Below are 26188 nucleotides of genomic sequence, written 5' to 3'. Positions count from 1 at the left end.
GAACTTGTGCCACTTGTCCAGGAAAATCCATTGTAGGAGCAGGGATGGTGTATTACATTGTATGCAGCTTCCCAGCCTCGCATATGGTTTTAGAGATTTTGTAAACCAATTTGATATTTTGTCTTCTAGTGAGGACAGTGAACTCTGTTTCTGAATTTGGAAATTCTAGGAGAAGGAATTTTGCATTTATTCACCTTGTTTGATGAAGAACTTTACCAGTTTCCGGTAATATTCTTATCTCTCCCATCTCTCACTCTCTCTCTTTACGAAACAAAATGAGCAGGGCATAAAGGGCATAAGCTCAAAAGACCTTTTTCCCGGCCAAACCAAAACTCTCACTCAATGGTATGTGAAGACTTACTAGGAACGATCTAGGCTTTGGCCTTTGCATTCGACTCAAATTTGGGATGCAACTCGCTAACGACCAGATAACACCATATTCAGCCGCAATGGAAATCACAAAAGTAAGACCAAACCGGGTTAGAGCATCGCGTATATGTGCCCTCATGGGATGTGGAGATTAACGGTGTGGTCACCGAATCCAATCTGACCGTCGCACAGTGGCTGGAGGCTGGCCAAAACCTCAAAAATTTATTTTTGAAATATTGTTATTTTATATTTTTCCTAAATTTCTCATGTATTGAATGATGTATATTCAAAATTTTATGATCATTGGATAAGAACACGATTTTTAACATGAGTTTAAACGTAGCAAAGTCCGGACTTATTGATGATTTTCATTTCCGAAACCACCATTGCTCTGTTCACTTCAAATGCATGTTGCTCTTTTGATTTTGGTCCGATTTTAACAAAACTAGTTTAATTGTGTAGAGGAACGAAAGAACTTGGTTAGTGAATAATATACATTTGGTAAATTTGCTTGCAACTATAACTTTTTAGTTTAAATATGTTTGAGGTGGTCAGATCGAAAATACTTTTTTCACTAATGTATTCTGTACAAATTTCAGAATCATTTCGGAACGGTCACATAGTATACATTCTATGAGAAATAACCTCTACTTTTCGAATATCATAGTCTTGTTCTGCGCCTAGGTGCGCAAAAAGTTTTAAGGAGATTTTGAAGCTTTGTTGCTGATTTGGAGGCGCATGGTGTTTTGTTTAAAATAGTTAGACATCTACAGTAAACCAACACGTTATACAATGGATTTAAAGTAGTGTTCTTCATTTTTTATCATATTGTTGACATTGGTGAACAGTAACGGAAAATCTATCATGAAAACGGGATCATAGTTATAAGAAAGGTTCAATGACACTGTATGGAAAAATGCATTTAATATTTTCCGGCTTTTGACATCAACAATGAGCTCAGCACCTCAAAATTTGCTTAATTTGTGATTTTCAGCCAAATTAGGTAACATTTGAGGTTTTGTCCGACTTTTGTTTGAAGATCCGCCACTGTGCGTCGTAGGCTCGCTGGAAGTACAGAGTAGGCCGTTTCGAGGCCAACTCGCTTCAACCAGTTGAGATCTTTGAATTCGAACAATTGCGTACGGTATCGTTTGTAGATAGGTTGAAGACTTATCACCCATCAGACTTTTTTTAAGAAAATTTACCTTTTTGTACCACGGATTATGACTTACTTTTAAGGGGAAAAGTAGGGCCACCAACATGCAAAGAACGGAAAGGTTACTGTGAAAAGACTCATGAGGAAAATAGTGGTCTGAATGTCACTGAAAAGGTTTCTATTCTGGCCAGAATCCACAAGATCCCTTTACATGTCCTGCGTGCAAACTGTACGGGTATAAAATCAAACGATGATTAAAAGAATATTCTTGGCACTCTCAAGCAAAAATATTTCGAAGAGCTTGTGTCATTTGTCCATGAATACCTATTTGATATTTTGTCTTCTAATGTAAAGGACTGCGAACTCTTTTTCTGAAATTGGAAGTTCTAGAAATAGAAGAAAGTTCTCATTTTTTCACCATCCTAGTAAAGAACCATACCTATCTCCGATAATGTAACGCGTAATGTAAGCGCAAACCACCTTCTTCCATGCCAAACAAACCCCTCATTCACTGTTGAGCGAAGATTTACCACGAAGGATCTGGCTTTTGGTTTCGACCCATAGCTATTGCAAATCGTTAAATACATGTCAAAACGGTATTCAGTTGTTACACAAATCACAAAAATACGACCAAACAGGGGTCTCGTTTGATTGGTCTGACCTGAAGAAAGTAAATGTGATTGCTTGCAATGAGCTTTTCACATTAGAACATCATGTAAATGTACCATCACGAGACGTGAAGATTGATGGTGTGATCAACGAAACGAGACTGACCTTGGAAGACTCGATAGCCTTCGGTATCGTTCGTGGGATGACGACTTATCACCCATCAGACTGCTTTCGAGTGCCTTTCACCAGGTTTCACCTCCCGAGCCATGTCTATATTAACAAGGTTTCTCTGACTGTTTGCATTTTTGTACCACCGAGCAAGAACGGCCTAAGTAAGAAATGGGGTCATACGGCCATCAACTGTCACAGTAAAGCACAGTGCGGAAAGTGCGGACAGTCTCGTGAGAAAAATAGCTGTACGGACGTTACAGAAAAGTTCCTCTATTCTGACCAGACTCCATATGATTTCTTGACATGTCCCACATAAAGACTGTGCGGGAACAAATTCAAGAGATCGTCATAAGAACGCTTGTAGCACTTGTCCAGGAAAACACATTCGATCTTTTGTCTTCTAGTGAAACATACTTCGAAGACCTCTGAGAAGAACTTTCATTTGCTGAACTTGGAAAGAACAGAAAAAGTTCCTTACAGGAGTTGCCAGTAATGTTGGAAAAGTAACAACCCCAATAATCCCCATTTAATAGCCAGAAGGTAAACTGCTGCAATATTCTGACATTGCGCACAGAATTTTCAAAGCCAGCGATAGTACTGATCCTCTTAAACTACTTCGTACAGAGATTCTTCTAAGGATAAGAATATTTTTGAAACAGTTAAACTCCCAATAAGTTTGTTCGGCATGTAACCCTTAAAATAAACTGGACAGCTTTATGCTATCTCTGCCACGTTCCGACACTTTATTTTTGTCCCTGAAGAAGACAAATATAAACTGTCGAAACGTAGGCAAGAATGCAGAAATCTGGACAAATTATTTTGTAAGCGAAGTCAATTTAGAAACTAAATTTGTCGTTTTGATAGGATCTTTCATACAGACACGACACCTTTTTCTGCATAGAATATATTTGCCTTGATGAACAGCTCATGATACAAAGAATGAAAAATTCTGCGGTATTTTATTCAAAAAATATAAACACCTGCTGCGCAGATGGTTCATCCCAAAGTTTTTCGTGCAAATTATGTTTTTGTTTTTGTTTAAATTGAAACAAACGGTAACTAAGGTTGCAACCACTATAATCAAAAAATAATATATGATTATCTTAGATGTTTTTCTTATACCTAACGTAATTAGGCTTAATGTAATTAGGCCTAACGTGGCGCCCCTATCTAATTGGGCAATTTTATTCTTTGGTTTTTCCAATTTGAACAGCCATTCGAAAATGACGGATTTTTCGATCTTATTTATTAGAAAACAATTTGCTTTAAACATCCATTTCAGTTTCCCTTTTCCACAATGCACCTATGTCATTTATGGGGCTAGGTATGTCATTTAAATGAAGTATGTAATACGAAATAAGAAAAAAAAAACAATCATAGCATATACGTGACTCCATCACAAAAAGACACCATTCAGCCACTTTCTACTCGTCGTACGATGCCTCGCTAAGACAATGCCGGTCCTATTTTACGATCCTACACGGACCGACCATCAAAGCAAGACCCCGCACAATTGAACTCCCATCACAGCATCAACTTTTATAGCCCCCACCGTTCCACAAACCACACTCCGACCAAGTCATCCTTTTTAAGCGACATACGGCAGCTGACGTCAACGAGCGAGCGAGCGAACGAGAGAGACAGAAAGGGTGGACAAAACGCCATATTTCAATCACATAACCGACTCACGCTTAGTTGAAGTTGATGTGCCAGGCTGAGAATCGGAAAGCTGCAGCGCGATCGATGAGCTGTCGTAAAAATACCAACCTCAGGCAGGCGACAGCCGGGCGGCGGGGCCAGAACCACTACTGGATTACGGATGCGGGAGGGAAGAAGTGAAAATAGATGCTCCATCGATCGCCGACGGCGGCGGGAGTGCGTTTTCCACTTCACAGCACGGTGATTGCTGGGAAAATCTCGACCCAAGTAGCGCCCGCCAACACTTTGGTGGTGATAAAATGACATTTTATGTCTGCTTAGCGACGGGCCCAGCCATTGACACTGACGCCTGGGGGGACTGGCTGGTGTGGCCTTTGTCCAGCTGCACCGGAATGATGGTCCTTTTAATAGGTTATATTTACACGCGCGTGAGTGTATGTGTGCGTTTTCAACGTTCTCCGGTTGACATGCGGCCAGCAGCAGCGACTGATGGGATTTTAATGTGCGTAAATACTTCCATGGCCTTGATGGGTGCTGCCGGGTCGACCTTTTCGGAGGTATTTTGATCAGGCCAGGAACGTCAATCAACGGCTTAACCGTAGAGGTTACGGTCGTTCGGGCTATTTTCGTTAACTTTTTCCTCTCACCGAAGTTTATATTTTGTGGTTCAGCGAGAATTTTGCCACGTTGATAGGAAATGGGGGACTTTATAGGTCATGACAGGAAAAAGACTATTTTCGCATTAGTTCCTTTGAAACTGTACTTTCTCCGCATTTTAAAATTGTTCAAATTCTGCAACAACCTTTTCGGGCTATCTGGCGAAAATGGCGGTTTCCATTATTCGGAAGAATTCTCACATTATGAAAACAAACAGACCGAGCTTTCAGAAAAAGGCACCTTTACATGTCAAATTTTCCTCCCGTTGCATCATCCAATTTTAATTGGTTCTTCAAACATTGCAGTAACTGAATGCGGCAGGTTTTTTTTAATCTCACCGCACCGCGTCATACTCATGTAGGATTATGTTCCTCTGGCAAGCGCGTTTAAAATTACATAACATCAGATAGACCCAGTGCAAGTAGTTGGTTGGTTCGGGGATGCATTACTTGATCCTTGCTTTACGTGTTGTAAATGCAGATACACCCAAAACTGCATCTTGCTGCATTAATTGCAAGAGCAATTTCCATCTGCTTTAAATCAGCAAACACCTACACCTGGCTTACTCGACACAGGCCACTTAGCAGAGCATTGTTATGTTTTTAACACACTGACTTTTACCGATCGGCTCCCAAATGTCGAAACAGTGCAGCATTCAGGCGCATAATTTGCAGGAACGCGAGTTCGAGTTTGACTGTCATGTTACCATGTCAACAACTTCTTGCATTATTGCAGGTGATTCCTCCCGGTTCTGTTTTGGGTGTAGCAAGGTTACATCGTCTCGCACGAAAAAAAAAGAATCACAATTTGGGGTAAATGTTTGCATCTATATACGCAAACTTTTCAGCATCAGCAGCATCCGCAGCCTGCCTTTCTTCTCCGAGCGACCGGCACAAACATTCACGGGGGCTTTACCGGGTTAAGCTCTATTGAAAAATTCACTCCGTTAAATAACGATGGATGATGGATGGCCCGCAATTATCATCATTAGTACCGGTAAAGTCCGCGAGCTTCTCATTTCGAGCTGGGAAAACTCGAATTTGCAGTGATTAATTCAGTTTTTTTTCTGCATTGTGAGCTTTTTTTCTCTCTCTATTTCAAAAGCGAAGAGTAAATGATGACTTGCGGGCTTTATGCCGTGCCCATTCTGACGAGTTAACCAAATAACGATTGAGCATCGAGCTGGTATTAAATGAAATGTTTGTTGATACTTGAGATGATTTCCATATCTTCACTTTCAAGGATCGCGCGTGTTTGCGATTGAACGAAGGGTGCGACGAATTGATAAGATTGCTTCTGGTTGTCAGGAACTAAGCGACTCGTAAGGAGGGGTGTAAGTACTCTGTAACTTGCTAACAAAATGCTATTTGAATCACCATTTTAAATATGTTTCTCTGTGAACGAAAAATAAGGTAAACATAAGCCACCTCTACCCCTACCCAGTCGACTGGCCCTTGATTCCGACCCAAAGTTAAACAAAACGGTATTCAGTTGTAACCAAACTCACAAAGGTAAGATCAAACAAGATCCGCGTTTGATTCGAATGACCTGAAATAAGCACACGTGGTTATTTGCGATAAGCTCTTCACATTAGAGTATCGCGTTTATGTACCGTTACGAAACGTGGAGATTGATGGTGTGGTCACCGAATCAAGACTGACCGTCGAAGACTATCTCAAGTATGGAGTTGTTTGTTTCAAGCACTTCTCGCTTCGCTCTGAATGCGAGCAATGGCGTTCGCTATCCATGGCGACTGATCGCTCCTCAGAATTCTATCAAGTGTTATAGTCGGGTCAGCTCAGCCTGGTCACACTCACAAAGCTAAGATCAAACAAGGTCTGTGTTTGATTCGAATGACCTGAAGTAAGTACGCGCGGTTACTTGCGAAGAACTCTTCACATTAGAGTATCGCGTATATGTACCGTCACGAAACGTGGAGATTGATGGTGTATGGTCACCGAATCGAGACTAACCGTCGAAGACTATCTCAAGTATGGAGTTGGCTGTTTCAACCTCTTCCCGCTTCGCTCAGAATGCGAGCAATGGCGTTCGGTATCGATGAAGACTTATCGACCCTCAAACTTCTATCAAATGTCTTTGTCGGGTCTGCTCAGCCTAGTCACATAAATACGAACGAGGTTCCTCTACCCGTTCGCTTTTTCGAACATCGGATCATGAACTGTCAGAAAGTAGAAAAGTTGGGTCATACGATCACCAATTATGTTAATAAGGCACGATGTGGTAAGTGCGGAGAACCTCGTGAGGAAAATGGTCATAGGAAAGATACTGAACAGTGTCTTTATTGTGGCCAGGATCCACATGATCTTTTGGCATATTCCGCTTAAAATCTGTTCGGAGATGAAATTAAACGATTTTTAGTGAATGCGCTTGGTAATCTTGTACAGAAATGACTAACAGAGTTGGACTGGTGCCTCTTCTTCAGGAAAATCCCTTTGGTTATGGTTTGTTATAATAATTTTATAGTTTGTTATAATTTTATAGCACTTTGGTATTTTTTACGACCTTTTATGGTTCTTTAGTGGACTACTATGGTGCTCTTATGGTATTTTCCAGGCATTTTTATGGTGATTGCATGGTGTTTTCATAGTTTTTAATGATATGGTGGTATCAATTCGGTACTTCTATCGTATTATTATGGTAGGTACTCTTATGATATTTGTATGACTATTTTATGTTTCTTTTATAGTACTTCTTAAATATCTAAGGCATTTTTTATACTTTCGAGGATTTTTGTAGTTCTTCGTGAGCTTTTATGATAGTTTTATGGGATCCCCAGCGTTCTCTTACGGTGTTTTGCTGATACTTCAGAAAATTTTAAGAAAACTTTTCTTTAATCTGTATAGTACTTTTATGGTATTTTTACGATACTTCTAGGTATTTTTATGGTATCTTTATGGTACTCTAATGTTGATTGTATGGTACCTTTATAATTAGACTTCCTGGTGCCCATATTTTATAGCGAGAACTAGTTCCACAGTACTGGCACCCTCAGTACCAATAGTACCGGGAAAATACTGGCAATCTGGCAAGAAATCTGTAGCCACTACCGGAACTGATTGTTGCTGTCAATCAGCGTTTTAAATTGGCGCTCACGGCAAGTAGTTTAACGCACATTTTTGTTTTCCATAGTAGGCATATCGTCCATATGTCTGTTCACGAAAGGGAAAATTTCAACAACGTCGCCACCAACAATATAGACTGGATTCTATGGAAATGAAATACTTTCAAATGCATGTATTTGCATAACTTTTCTTCCAATTAAATAATTTTCTATAGATGAAACAAAGGTAAAAAACATTTTATTTCTCGAAAATAGCTCAAGAAAATCATTTATCGTTATTTCGAAAACATCCAAGCATTTTTCTGTTGATATCATTCTTCTTCAGTCACGGTCTTGTCCTGCTAATGATTCATCCGACCAATGCGCTCTTCATCTTCAGTTTCCCCTTCAATGCCACCCAATACTTCGCCATTGGAGGGAGCTGGAAACAATTTGATTGGTTCTGCTCTTTTGAAATAAACTGAACTCCATCGTATCATTGTAACCAATCTTTCCAAATGAACATTGTACACAATGTTCGCTCTGGTTCTGTGTTCATAATTAACCTACCCTTTGTGTACGAACTCAAACACGCTATTTCGTACCAAAACACGCGCACATGTTCGCCTGCACAACCGAACCCTATGTACGTGAACGGTGTGCGTACACATAGGTTCGTGACACCAGTTTTCTCTTTTTCACTCTCATCATCACTAGCGTTGACTCTTTTTGCCTTGTGTGAATCGTTCTCGCGTAAGCACCCGGTGTACGTACACGGATGTTTGAACTAGAGTTTGTACATCATTCGTTTAGGTTCGATGTTCGAGGCGAACCCGTACATCGAGACGAAGCATGTTTGAAGTTGAATGCTTGCACACAATTTTGTACATAGGTACAAACTTGTCGATGTTAATGGGAAGTCTGATTGTAACACATCCTTGCTGTAAGGGCAGCTGGCAAGTTTGTCCAAAACGAACCCTACATCATGGGACTAAATGAAAATTAACATCTGTTTGGTTGGGAAATTCCTTCATCTCCTAATTCGTGGTGTTATGTCACAAAAACGCTGAATTTCTTGCCACGGGAACAGATCCCTTTCCATATCATAATTTTTGGTGATTTAATTGGCGAAAAATTTGAGTCACGAAATTTGTTTGAAATCGGCTACCGCATAGTTTTCATCGTCAATCAAAATACATCCATCGAGATTTTTTAGCACCTGGTCGGGAAGCATACGGACCTGGATTCTGGACACTGTTTGTTGCTTGAGGCTTCGGATGGGTTGTTCACTTGCTCGATGATATTTGTAACTTTCTTGAAGACGGATTCGTCGTAGAGTACAGCGATTACAATTTTTTATATAAATCCGAATCCGAATTATATCCGAATGTCCTTCAGAGCCGCAACTGGCGATATGCGATTCCTTTCCGAGGCTTGGTATGCACTTTACTATTTTGAAAAATCTCCATCAGAATGCACTCATTACTAGTAACTTTTAGGGAATCTGATACAACTTTTCCTCATTCTTTTGCTGTGACTGGTGATTTACTTTTTAATTTATAGGTTTGTAAATTTCGGAAGAATTGCGAGGGTTGAAGTTTTTTAACGTTTGTAGCTTTTATTGTACTGAACGAAATAGCATTATATTTGCACTAATCAGTTGGAAAATAGTCATTAATTTGGTATGACTTCTATGAATACCGTAAAAACTTTCGAAAGCGACGTAGAAAACCCGTCTATTTCAGCCAGAGCCGTCAATACGGTGCATCTAAGAGATCTAATCGAATATTAGGAAGTTATATAAGTCCCGCAAGCATTTTTGTGTGACGTGCCACATTCGTCGTTCGCTAGTCGAATGAGAAGCATGTTGATACACGGTCATATTGTGCGGTAAGAAGAAAGCAATCTATATTTGCGCAAATTCTTTTTGTTAATCAGCCTCATTCTGCATTATGACGGATCGCTTGTTAGAATGCATGTGGTTTGCATTCTCAATAATGATAAATCAAAATTAAACGGGTGTCGGCTTCGAGTCAAATTACATAGTTGATACAATAATTATAAATTGTCGAAAATATTTTGGGGTAAAATTTCAATACTTCAAAATAACTATTAAAGCTAGGAATATTTACAAGCAAAATGACACGGTTTGTTTAGCCTATTAATAAAATATTCAGGAGAACATTTTGTCGTCTTCCAAAATAACCTTGTTTTTTCTAATGCGAATTCTTTGATTCTGAGGTTTGACGCACTTTTAAATTCATTTACTTTTTTTTGGTGCAACTTTTTTCGAATTTGAAGCAGGTAGAGACTACAAACATTATCTTTAACAATAATTCAACAAAATATTCCCGGTTTGCTAGATTAGATTCTCTTATCTAACAATCCTCGAGCACAATTCAACACAATTCACTGCAATCTAATGCAACAGTACGATTCTCCTTTGCGGTCTATGGCTCCTGCCTCTTATGGACAGTATGTCGTCATAGCTGTTCCAATCGTCAGTAAATCGCAATTCTTGCCACCTAAAGCGAATTATGCAGATACCAGATCTCGAATAATAATGCAACAAATCGGTGTACGTTCTTTTATAGGTAAAGATGAAATAGCAAACCGAAAACAGACGTGAGCCACAAACTAATTATGTCGGCACACAGCGAATAACAGACGCTAGAATTTCGCTAACGAAATATTCTAAAAAAGATGTATTCCATTCCATTCTATTCTATTATAATTCCACATTTTAAGTTAGTATTTTTTGAAATAGATCCCTATACTAAAAGTTTGATCAGGGATGAAATAAGTCACTTTCAAAGAGTAAAACTATGTACACTCAAGTTTTTTTTTACGCGGTTTTTTTTGCGCGGTATTTTTTTACGCGGTTTTTTTTTGAAATTTACGCGGTTTTCATTTACGCGGATTTTGAAATTTACGCGGTTTTCATTTACGCGGATTTTGAAATTTACGCGGTTTTCATTTACGCGGTTTTTGAAATTTACGCGGTTTTCATTTACGCGGATTTTGGAATTTACGCGGTATCCATCAATGAGGTTCCCTTTATCGCGGATTCTTAAATTTAAGTGGTCTTCATTTACGCGGATTTTGAAATTTACGCGGTTTTCATTTACGCGGATTTTGAAATTTACGCGGTTTTCATTTACGCGGATTTTGAAATTTACGCGGTTTTCATTTACGCGGATTTTGAAATTTACGCGGTTTTCATTTACGCGGCTCGTATCCCCCGCGTAAAAAAAACCTGAGTGTACTAGACTTAGTTCGTAACGTTCAAGTTTTCAACTACATGTTATAGAGGAATTCACAGCAAGTCTGACAGCACACATAACTGAACAAACAGTTCTTCCTCCGCTTGAATTCTCACAGTTTTTCAAAGACGAAGCAATCATTACATTTGTCGTACATGTGTTCGTTATTCTTTCAAACCTGCGTTCCTGTCATAATATATCGCATACAGATTGCATTTGTCTCCTCAGTGTCAACAAACTCCCTTTAGCAATCCCGTGTGTGTTGCTTACTTGGACCGAGAAAAGCAAAAATTTCTTATTTCCAATTTGAATAATTAGAAATAGACAGGTCTGTCAAAGTTACAACAAAAGCTTCCTAAAAACGTAGAAATCAAAACAAAATCATTTATAAATAACTTTAAATTGAAGGATGGCCAGTACATTTTGATGCATCAACTGTTTCAAAGAGAATTATAAATATCAGTAAATTGTACTGTGTTACCTGGTCCGTTTTGAGTCTCACCACAAGGAAGTAACTTCGGTCCGCTGATGTTCCCAACGTTCTTCAATGATTAATACAACCTTGAAAACCAGTTTTGAAACTGTTGCTCGGACTGGTTTCAGTCACGCAGAACTCACCTGCAAATGAAAACAGAAAAATGAACACGTTATACAGTATTAAATATATAATCGTAAATTTCATTATTTTTGTCTGTCGTAACAATCTTTCACACTTATTTCAAACATATACAAAATAATTTCAAATGTTTTTTAAGAGCATCCGTCAATGGGTTGATAGCCTTGCCTCACAATAAGACTCATTCATAATATTTTTCCTCGCGTATTTTCATAATTCATGTCATTCATGTTTTTCAAATTTTTTGAACACAGTTTGAAGCACAGGAACTTCCTCTGCAGTTCAGCTAGCTTCAAGTCCTTAATCGAGGTCAATCGAAAGAAATCAAAAATCGCAAAATAGGGTCTAGTTACTCTAAACAATCGTAAACCTTACACCATAGCAAAAATCTATGGGCAGCTAAAAAAGTTATGACTTTTCGTAGACCATATTATCTACTTTAACCCTTCCCGGTTATGGTGGCTGTAGAGTACGATAAATTTAAACAGCTATAACTTATGCGTTCCACGAGACTTGTTTCCAAAACCAAGTAAGCTTGATAAGTGGGGCTATCACTTTTCATTGGAGTACTCACAAAAGTTAGTATTATCAGTATAACTGAAGTTAATGCAATTGAATTGATTGGATTCTGTTGAAGCAGTGCTGCCAAGAACAGGTTTCGCTAAAGGTGTAAAAAAAATTATTATAACTTCGTTGTCTTGCAATATTATTGAAAATTGACAAAGCCTACCAATTTAAACTGTCTTCGACTAAACTTGGAAAACGCCCTAACAAGAAAAAATTGCATATATTTTCGTCATCAGTGAGTAAAAATTTACAGGAAAAATTCGTGTAATTTTTATTATTTATTTTTTCGACTGACACTAATTAATGTATTAAGTTACTTCTTTGGATGAAAGCAAGCTACCGATCCAAATGATTTTCGACAAAAAAGACTGCGGTTTTGTTGCAAGCGATTTGGATCTGTAGTTTTCCTATTGACGCCTCAACAATCTGAGATAAAATAAGTGTTAGGAAAAAACTTATAATCTCGCCTCCGTCTTTGGAGCAACCGTCAATCCGACGCTAGCTTAGTCATGTCACTAAGTTAGTGTCGGATTCTGATGAGACAAAGTCGAAACGCAAATTCCATAACTAACCTTGCCATATTTTTTATTCAAGTCAAAAAAGAACGGTCGCTTCGAACATCATTTTACCCCTACAAAGCCCAGCTGTAACATGAATCCCAACCCTACCTCACCTAACGCAGACCTCGACCTAATCGAAGAAACTGCTAGAACATCTGCTCTACGCCACAACCTTACGAAACCTCAATATTTCACAGAACTTCCACCATCATTCAACCTGAGGGACCCATTTCCAATCTCACGTCAGTGTGACCTGTTCCATGACCGTGGATTGCGGCACTCAAGCTAGCCACACTATATCGCGACCAGGCTAGCGTGACTTTCCCAAAACACGGTAACCGTCGCGTCGTCGAGCGTGCAGAAGCCGGTGTCAAGAACTGCTGCTGCTGCTGCGGCCTCAAACCGAAGGTAGAGTAAAAGATCCAAAGTTTTGTTAATTTAAATTCCACCGGGGTCGGATCATGACATGCGGCCATGCGATTGCTGCGCGACTCCGAAAAGAGTAAGTCGCCTTACAGTTTTATGTACGCTTCGATAATCAGACCCTTTCGGCCTTCAGTATTACCGAAAATGGTAATTAGAACGATTTTTTTTTCTCTCCCCCTCCGGAAAACAACTTTCCACCTTGATTTGCCTTGGATAAGGATCACACCGTCAGAAACACTTTGCGCCCGGCCAGTCAGCGTGTTTTATGATTTGAAAAAAAATTCTCCTTTTTCACTCGCCCCCTCTCGTCCGGCCGGATGGTCTGGCTGGATGTTTCGTGACAAAAAATAACTAACAAAATAATATCCTCTACCGTGATCTGAACTCGGTAGGAATAGAGTCGGATGTAGAAGTAGCGGAGACGGGTGGACGGTGGTATATTCGCGCTGCTAGCGCAAGGAACAGAGGAAGTTTCTGAAAATTAATGGGCTCCAACTTAAAGCTAGAGAGGAACCGGAGGGTCTCGTTCGTGAACATTTTCTCAACACGCGGAAGATGCTTCGCTCATTAGTTTTCATGGGCACGTGCTTGATTTGCCGAGGGCTTTCTTTTAGGATCCAACGAGTGGAACGGGGGGAGGGGGAGCGCGAACGGTGGCTGGACGAACAAGTTTTTATCTTTTAGTGTCGGGTGGATAAATATGTTGCGCGTACTAAGTAAATTAGCTTCCGGGAAAAATTGGCTCATCTTAAACGGTTTCGGGTGCTTGGCAGCAGCCACGGTTAGTAAGTTGTTTCAATTAATTGGCGAATCCTGGGGTGACACTGCGGGTAGGTTTGGTCACATTAGATGTGGGAAGTCAGCTGAGTGCGATGGTGGGTTTTCGCAAGAGATGGAACTATTTTGATCCGCAACGAAGCTTCTGATAACCTAGCCATGGAACTTTACGAAAAGAGATAAGATGTAGCATTTTTAGGTTACTTTTAAAAACCAACAAAATATGGAACCGATTTCAGAAGGGGCAAATGAAGCGTCAGGCAAAAGTCGAAGAGAACAATAAATGAAAACTCTAAAAGGGTCCAACCATGCAAAAGTCCAAGACTACAATAGTCCAAATTTAAAGACCCAAGAATCTAAGAGATAAAGAGTTTAAGAATTCAAAAATCAACTTCTGCACTTACTACCGAGACAAAAAAAAATGTGAAATCTGAAATCAACTTCTGCACTTACTGCCTGTTGGCGTCTAACTGGCACCAGTTTGGTGCTGGTTTGTCTAACTAGAATTAAGTTGGTTTTATCTAGAATTGGATGCCTGTTTTACTAATAAAAAGATAAGATTTCAAGTAGCTTCTCTGTGGTCAATAATAGTGATCGACTAGCTTGGTTATAAATGATCCCTAATAAGCATAAATGTACTGTTAAGGGAATATAAATTTCTATTGTATTTTCCATAACCGACACATTGTTAGGTAATCCTTTCATTGCGGATTTTGTACGTTCTGAACGCTGTACTACAATCAACAGTCTAAACGTACGAATGCAACATTATTAGGGTTGACTAAATTCGTCCTCGTTTTCCACATTTGGACAAAATGTGCACACCGCTAACAGTTTGTGATCAAATAAAGACATTGTCATAAAATTAATGTTCACTTTCCATCTAAAAAAAAATCAAACCACACTCTGCCATAAACGAGTGAAGCTGCAACCGGTGGAACATTTGCTATACTCTTTCACAAGCAATTGACACGCCGTTCCACTCACCCACCAGTATGCCGTGATGTGTGCGTGTTTGTGTTTTCAAACCAAACACGAAGAAACGGGCCGACAAGGGCCGTAATAACGAACGCGCGACGATAAATTTCGTTATCATAAGTATAACGATCATTATCTCTTGTTATCGTTCAACTCGCTCACAACGGAAGCACCAAGTCGAAATAATAACCCAGGGAACGGTGATTTACGAGCGACCGGCATTCCTCGCTTCGCTCGGCTCGAAAGATCCGGGAATGTGCTTCGTCTTCGCGGTACGTTTTTGATGAGAAATGTCACCTCCATTAACAAATTTATGATCGGCTCGTCGCTAGGCAGATGGTAATTTCATTACTGTAAAACTGACAGTAATGAATGCTATGAAACGCTTTAATTGACCTCGTTTTCTCAATATTTTCTGGTTCCTAAACTATTGAACAAATGCTATATACTTACAACTCACGTAGTGGTAGTTTAGTACCTTTCAGGTTATTACTACTGATGTCCCGAAAGAGAGGTAGACACAATTTCGTTGCAGAGTGAAAAGCTCCCCTCGGCTCTAAATAATCCTCGTATGAGCACAGTTTCACTCTTCCAGCAACAATTTCAATCAATCCAAAGCTGGAGCTGGAAAACTTCGGGAGCTCCGTCTTCGAACGAACGCCATGGAGCAAAGCAGCAATGTCCGCTGTCCGGATGTTTCTTCTTAGGACCGGCTGTGGTCATCCCTGCAAATAATGCTCCGTCTGTTAATCGCACCGCAACCGATAGCCTATTATCGAGCATTACATAAATATTTCCCGATAGCCGGCCGGTCGACCAGCTTACTATAGCCCGGGTGGGTGGTTCCGAGTCGTAAAAGATGCCTTATTATTCCAACAAAGCGAAGTAACCGTAGGCGATTGATTAACAGGTCCGGGTGCTCTGTCTCTCTGTTTCTGTCTCGGTCTGGCATGGGAACAAAGCAAACTGATCCATAAATAATTACTTCGAAGGAATTTTCAGTATTTACGATAGGCTATTTACGAGAAAGAGTGTATTCTTAGTTGGGTGCTGCTGAGGACGTATCCGGCTTTCTTCAGGTGGATGAGTTGAGCTGGAATTTGGGAAAGATTAAATGATTGAATAATTTCCTGTAGGCAAATTCATACCGATAATGAGATTGTAGTTCCCAGAGGTTGGCTCGGTGGAATGTGTTGTGTCTGTAACGAAAGATTACCAGTAGTATTGTTGTCAGAAGAAAATATTAAAACCATTTTCATTTTCGAGACGGACATGACGTTATTCGATGAATTTGATATCTTCATTTCGGTTGTTTTTGGATGCAAAACGTAAAAGGCTTACCAACAAAGAAATAAGATATTTCTTAAGTTGTAAAGAGAACAAAAATTGGGTTGGGGTTTGGGTCTTATTACAGAGGCTCTTTTTTTGGTCTTATTAAAGCTGTTTGTTAAATTGCTCAGGTTTTCTCAATATTTTCTGGTTCCAGATCGATATCGATAAACGAACGTCATATACTTTCAATCTACATATCAGAATAGTAGTTTGAAGCCAAATACTTTTGATATCTTGGGAAAAAGGTACACACAATATCCAATTTGTATCAGAGCGAAAACAACGTCCAGATGATTTACTCAACTAAAATTAATCGCTGTACGAACACAGCTTACCGACCAACTCAGTCCATAATCGAACGATCAAATGTTGCGACAATATTCAAGTACAAAAAAATTTGAAAAGATTTTTGAGAACACGCCGCAAATCATTCAGCTGCGCCTCCTAAATTAACCTTTGGGTTTTAAAATGAGCGTGTCGGATAATTAAAATAGTAAATGTCGTGCGAATCGCCGTAAACAGCTTAAAATTCACTCAACTTTGGCATTAACAAGTGTTCATCCAAAATGAAAATTTTACAAATTCAACGTAGTAGTTTGTTGGAAAAATAATTGCTCTGCATGCCCCCTTCCTTGCCGAGTTTGAATCGAGTAATACCGTGAACAATTTGGAATATAAACTGAGATATGAATAGCGCGTCAAAGATAATACCCATCAGTCAACTGAAATATATAATATTGATATTCGTTGCGATAAAAAAGGTCGCTACATGTCCCTTAATTATTGAGTTCATACTACTAAATGTATAATATTAATATTCGTTGCGATAAAAAAGGTCGCTGCATGTCCCTTATTTATTGAGTATATACTACTAAATGCCGTGAACTATTTAAAGTAAAAGTAGAAAGTTTTAATTTACTCGTCAGCGGCATTTTCAAGCGCATTGTTTAGGAATTGAAATAATTAAATAGTTAGGCAGTTTTAGTGGATGAGAAATGGGTGCTGTATGTTCCTCTCCTGGCGAATTTTTGGTGTCTCAGATAAAACGCCTCATCAAGGCGGTTTAGCTGCATCAAACACAAGCGAAGTGATAGAAAAAGCAACACAAAAACTATTCTAAAAAGTGGCACAATTTTAATGGCATAACCAAAAATTATCTGGAAAATCTTTATAACTTATAATAAAATATATTTCCACCATGCCAATCCAGGACGATGAGCTTTTCACTGCTATAGTTTACCACTGAAACCGGAAAAACGGATGCTGTGGCATAAGTTTGCCCCATAAATAGTCATAAAACAACGATCCATTCTTCGGTAATAAATTTGCCCAAGCTAACCTTTTCATCATGGTGAATCTGTTTCAACGCCAAATCCCGTAAAAAAAGGCTTTGCTGCGAGCAAAAAAGTATTCACCGGGTCCATCACCCAGCCCTCTCGCGTGTAGCGAAACTGAGCTCGCTGTAGCAATGAAAAAGCTCCTCTTCATTAATCATAAAATATTTTATCGAATCCAGATTCGCCCGGATCGAAGCACCAAGTTGTGCCTGCCTCGTCGTTGCAGCACCGGTTGGGAACAGGAACAAAAAAATAGTTGTAACGTAAATATTGCTCAATAAAAATGGAAATGTGCCATAAAACTATAACCATTCAAGTAGCGAAACAAAGCCAAACACGAACGATCAACTACAAAAATATCCGAACTAGGAAATCGACGCCAGTCTCTCGATTTTAGGACCATCGATATATTATATGACCAATATCGGAGCACTTTGAATCTGCCATTTCCGTTATTCTTTTTTTTCCTGATAGTTTTTATCCCTCCGCTCATGCCGTTATAAAATCCCATCAAGAGCTCATCGAAACTTGGGTTTCAGTGCCGACCAACGCACTCAACGTATTGGTTTCTGGTCCATCCGAAACTAAACCTGGTATATTGGTCAACTCCCCATGCGAGCCCAGCTCGACTCTCATCCCACCACCGCCCATGTGTGACCGTTCTCACGTCCTCGTGGTTGTAGGATGCTTCACAGTACTAAAATACAGTCTCGTCACGAATGGCATCGAAAGCAAAGAAAAATGAAAAAAAAAATAAAACAGCAAACAGACAAAAGGGATTGCGGTTTCCCGCCCACTTCACCCACTATCAAATACACACAGGTTCACATTTACCCGTGACAGCAGCAGCAGCAGCCCCTTTTAGGATCACTCCAAACGACCAAAGTCATAAATCTTGCATCCGGTTGACCGCGCGCACTTCCCATCGCTTCAATCCCTCTTCCGAAAACCGAACAGAACCGGGCTACGTGGGTCCTCGAAAAACGGTAGAGCATCCTCCAGCCGGTGTACCGGAGCAGAAGTAGCGACCGGAGAGCAAACAACGGAAATGGGAAGGAAAACTCCTCAACTGAGACAGAAATCGAACGGAATCTTTTATGACAGAAGAATAACCGCTTATTGCGCTTTGCACCACTTTTTCGACCGGGCCGCGGACGGCATCGGAGGGCGGAGGTAGGTGTGTGGTTAGTTTTTTTTTGTCCCGGCAACCGATAGTAATACTTGAGAACCACTCCTGATGTCCTAACGGGAAAATGGCAAAAGGAAAAGAAAAAGGGCGCACGGTTTTGGTGGAAATCTTCGAAATCGAATCCTGGGAGAACTTGGGTGTTTACAGTAAGCGATTTTACGAAAAGCGAAGAACTATTGAATTAAACATCATCGGTGCTTTGCCCGTTCACTCACATCCGGTTGAAATTGTCACGGATCAGCGCGGATGATTGGCGGAAGTTTTCAGTGTCTGATTTGGACGAATTGTTGTTGAAAGGGTGAATTTGTCGACTGGAAGGCCAAAAGCAGAATTTTACTTGAAATTGAACGTGAGCTTGGTTTGGATTTGGGCTTGGATTTTCATTTCGACTATGGCTTGAACTTGGACTACGGCTTGGGCTCGGAGTTGGACTTGGATTTGAACTAGGAATCGAACTTGGATTCGGGCTGGCCCTCTGACTTGGACATAGGCTTAGATTTGGACTTGAACTCGAACTCGGACTTGGACATGGACATGGCTTGAACTTGGACTTGGACATGGACTTGCACTATGACTTGGATATGGACTTGGACATGCACAGGGACATGGACTTGCACTTGGACTTGGATTTGGACTGACTTTGACTTGGATTTACACGTGGATTTGGACTTGAACTTGGACTCTGACTTGGACATGGATTTTGACCTGGACTTGGACTCTGACTTAAACTTGGACCCGGACTTGGACTTGAACAAGAACTTAGACTTGAACTTGGAGATGGACTTGGATTTCGACTTGGACGCGGAATTGGATTTGAACTTTGATTTACACTTGGACTTGGATTTGGACTTAGACTCGGACATGGACTAGGACTCGAACTTGGACTTTGACTCTTACTTGGACTTGGGCATACACTTTGACATGGAATTGGACTCGGACTTGGACCCTGACTTGGACATGGACTTAGATTTGGATTAGTATTTGGACTTGGACTGGAACTTGGACTTGGATTTGAACTTGAACTTGGACATTGATTTGAATTTGGACTAGGATTTTGACTTGGACTCGGACTTGGACTTAGACTCTGACTTAGATATGAACTTGAATTCGGACTGGTATTTGGACTTGGAAATGGACTTGGATTTGGACTAATATTTCGACATGGACTCGGATTTGGACGTGAACTTGGACTCGGACATGGACTAGAACTTGGACTGGGATTTGGACTTATACTCTGAATTGGCATAGCCTTGGACTTGGACTCTGACTTGGACATGGATTTGGATTTTGTCTAGTATTTGTACTTGGATTTGGATTTGTACATGAACTTGGACATGGACCTGGACTTGAAGTTGGACTTGGACTCGGACATGGACTTGGATTCGGACTTGGACATGGATTTGAACTTAAACTTGGACGTGAGCTTGGACTTGGATTTGAACTTGAATTTGGACGTGAACTTGGACTTGGACTTGAACTAGGATTTAAACTTGGACTCGCACTTGGACTTAGACTTTGATTTGGATTAGTATTTGGACTTGGACTCGGACTTGAGCATGGATTTGGGGTAATATTTGGACATGGACTTGACTCGCACTTGGATTTGAACTTAGACTTGGACTTGGACATGGACGTGAATTTGGACTGGTATTTGGACTTGGGCTCGTACTTGGACTTATACTCTGACTTGGACTAAGACATATACTTGGTCTTGGACTCAGACTTGGACCCGGACTTGGACATGGACTTGGATTTGGACTAGCGTTTGGACTTGGAGTTGAATTTGAACATGAACTTGGACTTGAATCTGGACCAGGACCTGGACTTAGGGTTGGACTTGGACTTGGGTTCGGACTTGGATTTGAACTTGAACATTGACATGAGCTTGGACTTGGACTTGAACTAGGAGTTGGACTCGCACTTGGACTTGGGCTTAGACTTTGACTTGGATTTGGACTAGTATTTGGACATGGACTTGGACTCACAATTACATTTGAACTTAGACTTGGATTTGGACTTGGACTTTGACATGGACTTGGAATTAGGATTTGAGCAGTTTAAACTAGTGCTAATTTGAGTACTAGTTTGAAAACATCGTCTAACTTGGCCCCAAGTTGGTGCAAGATACTGACGAGATGGATTCGAAACACACAAATCCAACTTTCTCATTATTAGACTAAGAAGAAAAATTCCTCTAGTTGCAAAATTGCAACTGATACCTATTTTGAGTAACAGTATATTTTCTATAGAGGAACAATTTTTGTCTTCAGTTTTGGGAAACCAGTTTTTTAAGAATTTTCCAGTATATCTGACTATTGGCACTCTCGTCTGCCAAACATTCTCGAATGCTTTCGCTATACAAAATACGGCCCTGGCGCAAAACTTTTTTGACAGTGGAGCATACAAGAACTCAGATGCCTTTTTAGAAATTGCTCTTAGGTCAAAATGGCCCATTTCTCAGCGGCAAACATGGTGATTCATAAGCCGAACAAAACTGCAAAAAGTTCGTTCGAATCGGAAATGATCGAGATTTAAGCTTTGCTGTCCAAGTATAGATTACTACAAAGCCTTTGCACAGTATTGGCTATACATTTACACTAAAATTGCATAAAAACCTTTTTCATCTTTACCAATGCAACCAAGCTCTACATTAGCATTGTAAATACAAAAAAGTCCAGCGACAGAATAGCATTTTCTTTAGCTCTACAAACGTATATAAAGCAGATATAACGCGTACATGCTTCAAGGGTCCACGTATGCTTTACATATGCATTAAGTGCATATAGCGAATGTAATGCTAATATAATGTTGATACAAGGCTGTGAGTTTATTCCTTCTTTTTGTCCATTATACCGAAAAAGATTGCTAATAATGACAGCCCATGAGCACTGCTTAATGGCATTATCAGTAGGGTTGCAGTTTTTTTGCGATGTTAAAATTTTGTCCATCGCCGGTCAAAAAATTAAGGTTCAACTGAGAAAGCTTGGAAAAGCGGCCATCTTGTAAAATAAAAAAGCAGTTTTTTCTCCCGCCGTTGGAAAAATCTTCATGCTTTTCCAAACTTTCTTAGTTGAACCTAAAGAATAAAAATTGGACACCCCTATGAGTAGTGCGAAAAAGGCTTTCAAATTTGACAGTTTTATATTGGTGCAATATAATGACATTACTAATGCAGAAATCGGACTGCCAGTATCTGCACAGTAATAGCACAGTATTTCGCCATATCTGGCATTACATCAGAATATAGAGTTTAGCGGCTCTATAAGACAGCCCTATACGCAGATGTAAAACAGATATTGGGCTACGTTATAATGCTTAGTATAATTACTTGGGTGTTTTCTCCACTTTTTATACTTACTTGTGCTGTTATTTCTATTTTTGCAATTCATGACATTTTAACTATTTTTGCCTAATTTAATATATTAGTTATTTTTGATAATACATATTACGTATTAATGCTATTTTTGTAATACGTATTAATGCTATTTTTGTTCTCGGTGGTGTTTTTGCTATTTTTTCGTTTTGTCATTTTTCAGTGTTTGTAATATTTTTGCTGTCTTTGTTATTTTGTCATTTTTGTCGCTTTTCTCGTTTTCGCAAATTTTGCAGCTTTAAATGCTATTTTTATCTTTCATGTTATAGTAAATTTTGCTATTTTTGTTGGAATACTATTTTTCCTTACTTATTCTTTTGTTATGTTTGATATTTACCATGTTATTGCTATCTTTAGAATTTTACCTGCATCACAGAATTAGCTACTTTTTGGATATTTCCTTTTCATATTTCACACTATTACCACTATTGTTGCATTGATATTTTTATTACTATTGTTATTGCTATATTTGCAAATTTGGCAACATTTTTGACATTTTTCGATTTTTGCTATTGTTGCTATTTTGGCAAATTCGCTTTCGTTATTTTTGCAGTGTTTGCCATTTTCCGCTTTTATTGTTATTTTTGTTATTTTCATTATTTTTGCTACATGTGATGTTTTTGCTATTTTGAATATTTTTGCAACATGTGGAATTTTCATTTCGTTGCACATATTTACTTTGGCTTTCGTAGTCTGCTAGTTGTTTACTGTACTGGCACACGGTAGACTGATTGTCATAAGTACACATCGTGGTTTGAGAATAGGCCAATCCAGAATCCACAGTGATGATGGAGGACCCCATCGCTCCAATCGCATTTTCACCACTCGAACAATGTTGAAAATATTTGCCAAAAAACGTGCGATAAATTATTCGCACGGAAACGGTAAAGCGTGCAACAATCATGTCTTTAGGGATGATATATTAACAATGATTAATCTCCCTTGAAGTGAGAAATTTGCTGCAAGCTTTTTAAAGTATGAAAAATAAAATAAAGTCCTGTGCCCTATTTCTCTTAAGTGGAGAAAAATTTTGGTAAAAACTTTATTCTTTTTTTCCTCCATTAAGGAGAAAATTATTTAAAACCACCTTTACGCGTAAAGAGCCCAAAACATATAATTAAATTAGTTATGAACCTTGCGTTTCGACTTCGTCTCATACAAATCAGACACTAGCTTAGTGACAGGATCACGGGCGTAGTTTTGCATGGATGACCGCAATTGCATGTTCGAGTTTGTGACCAGGGCCGTTTTATCGCGCAGGTCTCGAGCGTTTGTATGTTGACGGGTATGATCTGTGTGTCGCGTGTATACGAATTTCAGTGTACTCTTCAGGTCTAGAAAGGAGTGAACTCCTCCCTATCACTAAAGTAGCCGGCCCTGCATCCTGAGAATTCTAGTGATATACACTAGTGTGTCTTTTTGAGATTTAGTTTGAAGGCATGGGCCTAGGCTACCACGATCGAAGCTGTAGTCTTCCGGACGTGACTGATTCATGTTTGCGTCGGAACATTTGTGCTCAAATATCGACTTGATCACTGAGGAGTTTTTATGTAAGCGACGTCGCGGGCGCAGGTGCACAGATGCTTACCCTTACATAATCGCATGTGTGACCGGATTTGCATTATCGCGAAGGACACGAGTATTTATATGCTAACACGTTTGGTTGCGAGGGCGTTTTTATGTCGCGTATGCCAGCGTGTTTATAACTTTGCGGGCATGAATTCGTTTATATAACTGTGTAGCCGTTGGCATATTCCCGTGAGCTTTCAAATTTTCGCGCGAGCCGTTATTCTGATGTTTCATGTTTGACTATACGGTCCAAATGAGGGAAAAAAGTAAGTTCCCCAAATTACTGGGGTCTATAACTATGGCGCCTTGCGACTCATTGTCTAGTGAATATAAGTTCAGTATTTTAGAATATATTCTCCCGGACGCGCATGTTTCATGATCGCGGGCATTTCTATGGTGGCACTTGACACCGCGTTTATGATTTTGTAAGTGCTACCACATTGACTTAATCGCCAGAACGTTTACCTGATCGAGAGATCATGCGAACATGATTGCGTTTGTGACTGAGTTTGCATTATCGCGAAAGGCTCGTGCGATTGTATGTTATAGTGCGCACTCTTTTAATTGCGTTGGTGTTTATATGTCGTGCATAATAGCGCGTTTGTAATTTCGCGTGTAATAATGTGCTTCTAGAATCGTGTGTTCGTTTTCGTATTCCCGTTTGAGTGTAGCCGAGAAAGAAACGATAAAATGTGTTATCGTGTTGTTATCGCATTAGAAGTTATAATTCAGTACAAGTTCATGACAAACAGTTATCTAAACAATAACTAAATCAAATAGTGACTTATTTTTGGTGATTCTACGATGTAATTTAATCACAAGAATAACTATGAAAAAGCAATGCAATGCATAAAATCAACCGTTTCTTCAAAAAACGAAAATAACCGGATGTAGCTCCTATGGTCAAATTATTCAAAAAACACATGAGTTATGCCCTTAAAAAATTCATTTTACCTTCAAATCACCTAAAATCTTGTAAAAATGTGTCTCTGATAGCTCAGCTGATACGAGAAAAATACTAGTGAGAATATCGCGTAACCTTCATATATGGACTTAAGTCCGGACTCGTTCCACTGTGTGTTGGAGCTAACGTCAATCCGGCGCTAGCTTAGTCCTGTTACTAAGTTAGTTTCAGATTCTGATGAGACAAAGTCGAAACGCAAATTTCATGAATTAATCAGTTATATGTTTGGTGTTCTTCACGCGCATAGATGGTTCTAAACAATTTTCTCCTTAACCTTCCAGAAGTCGCGCTAGTGCACTGAGTGCACGCTGCTCTGAAAATCTAGCCAAATCGTCTTAGGGCACCCGCGGCTTCTCTTTCAGTGGGCCATAAGCGCGACTTCCGGAGGGTTAATAGAGAAAAAATAGTTTTTACCCAAATTGTTCTCCACTATGGCATGTAGCATAGTGCAAATATTTTTGCCATCCCTGCAATTTTGACATTTTACTAATTTTCCTTTTTTTTTTTTTAAATTTTTACTATTTCTACTCTTAACACTAATCATCAAAATCACTCGAATCGATAGATAGACCCTCATCAATGCATGCTGTTAGTTTGTTCCACCTTTAAACAAAGAAGCCAAAGCGACACGATAAATGATAACGGCATGCATTGATGAGGGTCTATTAATCGATTCGAGTGATTTTGATTATTCGTGTTAAAATCAATTTTAAAACCGTAAAAAACAAGTTTACGTAGCAAACACGACGTCAGTTATGAAGTCATGACTTTCACTTCACTTGGTAAACAAATTAAGCAATTCATTATGTAATGAACTATTTTTCTTTACTATGAAAAGAAACAACTTTGCAAAGAATGAACAGCTCCTGCAAAATACAAAAATCCCAAATTTGTCCATGATTGTTCAAAATTCTAAGAGAATTCTTTTTTTTATTTCGATTATAGAGGTTTTAACTTTAAGGTCATTCGCCTCTTCGGGTTAGAAAAGTCTCTCATAAAAAAATTCTAACCCTATGTGCGGGGTCGGGACTCGAACCCAGGTGCGCTGCGTACAAGGCAATCGATTTACCAACTACGCTACGCCCACCCCCTTTTATATGTTCTATATCTATCATTTATTGTATTGTTTATTGGGGCTTTAACCACGATGGGTCATTCGTCCTAAAGTTATTGATCTGAGACGCTAGGAAAGTAATGTAGTTTCGCTGGAAAGCAAAATCAACAATTACCGAAACCCATTTACTCTTAACTTTTAATTCGGAACCACAAAAAACTTCCCACAAGGACACCACACCCCTTTGTGCAAAAGTTACACGGCCACGTGCCTCGAAACAACAACAAAACTAGTTCATCTTCAGCCCGACAGCCAGGCATTATTACACTTTGCAACACAATGCATATTTCAAAATTGAAAAACTTTACAGCTTGGTTACACCTAGACACTCTTTTCTCGCTCTCTCGAGACATCATCGAGCCAACTAACATTTTCCAACTAGCTAGCAGCTAGGCATCGGAGTGGAAAGCTTGAGCAAACGACAGCAGCAACAGAAGAAAA

At 39.5% G+C, this 26188-nt stretch overlaps 1 protein-coding gene across 4 annotated transcripts in view; it reads right to left on the bottom strand.

Annotated features, from left to right (window-relative positions):
• LOC131677313 (uncharacterized) overlaps nt 1–26188 on the bottom strand; it is a 456877-nt gene that overhangs the window by 207273 nt on the left and 223416 nt on the right. The window contains exon 1 of one of the 4 annotated variants that reach the window (XM_058957050.1): nt 11427–11526. The exons of 2 other annotated variants lie outside the window; for them this stretch is intronic. The gene's annotated coding sequence lies outside the window, so the exon portion shown is untranslated. Of the gene's footprint in view, nt 1–11426; nt 11527–26188 lie in introns of those variants that run through there. One more of the 4 variants, XM_058957051.1, reaches the window with a different exon arrangement.

The sequence above is a fragment of the Topomyia yanbarensis genome, chromosome 1 (assembly GCF_030247195.1).
Source record: "Topomyia yanbarensis strain Yona2022 chromosome 1, ASM3024719v1, whole genome shotgun sequence".
Lineage (NCBI taxonomy): Eukaryota > Metazoa > Arthropoda > Insecta > Diptera > Culicidae > Topomyia > Topomyia yanbarensis.
This window is presented reverse-complemented; position numbering and strand designations above follow the sequence as displayed.